We start from the raw sequence: 1,786 nt of genomic DNA, 5'->3' as shown, positions 1-1,786 counted from the left end.
ACCCTCGTTTCACGAGCAAACCCCTAGCCCCCCTTTCATATTCCCTCCTAAAGGTACAATTTGAAATTCAATTTTCAACCTACACAATAACCGAAACACAAAAGTTTTGAGGGAAATAGGGGCCTTGCCCGAACGGCAAGGCCCGTGCAAAAACAAAATGGAGTCCCAAATTTCAAGTTTGCTAGCCTACTCCATAAGCCCAATCCTATTACAAGGCTAGGTCCCAACTCTGACCAAAGCTAGGGCCCAAATTTTTTTTTTTCTCTCAAGACACCCAAACCAATTTCACAAACACATATTATCAATGGACTTGCCGAACGGCAAGACCTGGGAAACAACAAAATAGGTACTCACCTGCCTTATGGACGGCCCAGACCTGTCCTGCCGAAGCAAAGTTCCACCGCCCAGCTCCTCCAGCTGTCTTGCCGAGGGTCCTCAATCCCGTGCTGTTCTGCCGAAGCCCAGCCACCTGCAGAGCCCCCTCGAACAGCACCTCCGCTGCACCTGCCGATCGGCAAAGAAGCCGTGCTCACCACTCCCACAACCTGCCCAGCCGAAGCACACTTCCTGCCGAGAGAGAGCACCCAGCTGCCGAAGCTCAGGTCAAGGCCAACCGTGGCCAAGACTTGCCGAACGGCAAGGGCCAGCCACTCGAATTTTTGGAACACAATCAAACCTCACCGAAGCCGAAGGTTCAGCACCTCGAACAACACAAGATCTCGGCTCCAATTGCACCAAACCTCACCCTTGCCGAACGGCAAGGGCTGAGCAAACAAAAATGAAGCACCGCTCACCCTTGCTCACCCATGCTCCAGCCACCGCGCCGACTCGTCCAGCTAGGCCCAACCACCCTTGCCGAACGGCAAGGGTCTTCAAAATCCAATTTGGTGCTGCTACCTCGCCTTGCCGAAGACAAAATCCAACTCGGTGCTGATGCCCAGCTGCCGAAGACAAACTGCCGAAGGACAAAGTGTGCCCAGCTGCTACGCTGCCTTGCCGAACCTGTACAGCAACAACTCCTCGGACCAACACTGCCGATCGGCACAGCACAACCCAATCAGCCTGCCCAGCCTTGCTGCCGAAGCGCTGCCATCTTGCTGCCGAAGCGCCAACCAAGCTCACTGCCGAACGGCAAGTTCGGCTCCCAAGTTTTGTTTCCCCTATTAATTTCACAATCAACCAAAGCTGCCGAACGGCAGAGGCCACCCCCTTTCGTTTTTATACCCCTCTTAAAACCCTAGCCCCTCTCAAAACCCTAGCCCACTTTGAGCCCACCTCCAGCCCCATGCCGAAGGCCCAAACCAAAATGGCCTAGCTCCCGGGGAGTAACAAAAAAACAAGTGTGCCTAGACCCTTGCCGAACGGCAAGGGCCATGGTATTTTTTTTTGCGGAGAGGGCCAAAACTTCCAAATAGCCCGGCCATTCCCAAAAAAAAAAAAAACAAAAAACAAAAAAAAAAAAAAAGGGAGCTAGACCCTTACCGCACGGCAGGAGCCATGAAAGAATTGGAGTCTCCAAAATTTTCTAAGTACCCGGCTCCCTCGAAGGTCTGGCTCCCCTAGGGACCCAGCTCCCATCCTATCTGCAACATGCCCAAGTACCCAGGTACCCAGCTACCATGTGTTGACGCAACTCCTAGCTTGCCAACTTGGGGGACTAGGGAGTGCCCTGCGACTCCCAATGAAGCTGGAATGCTCGGTTACAATTACAAAAACTCACAAGTTCCCAACCCAGAAGTTACTTCTCGACCGCGAACTTGGGGGACTACTGTTTACACCATAATGA

The sequence above is a fragment of the Prunus persica genome, chromosome G3 (assembly GCF_000346465.2).
Source record: "Prunus persica cultivar Lovell chromosome G3, Prunus_persica_NCBIv2, whole genome shotgun sequence".
In the NCBI taxonomy this organism is placed as follows: Eukaryota; Viridiplantae; Streptophyta; class Magnoliopsida; order Rosales; family Rosaceae; genus Prunus; species Prunus persica.
Note: the sequence above shows the minus strand (reverse complement) of the source record.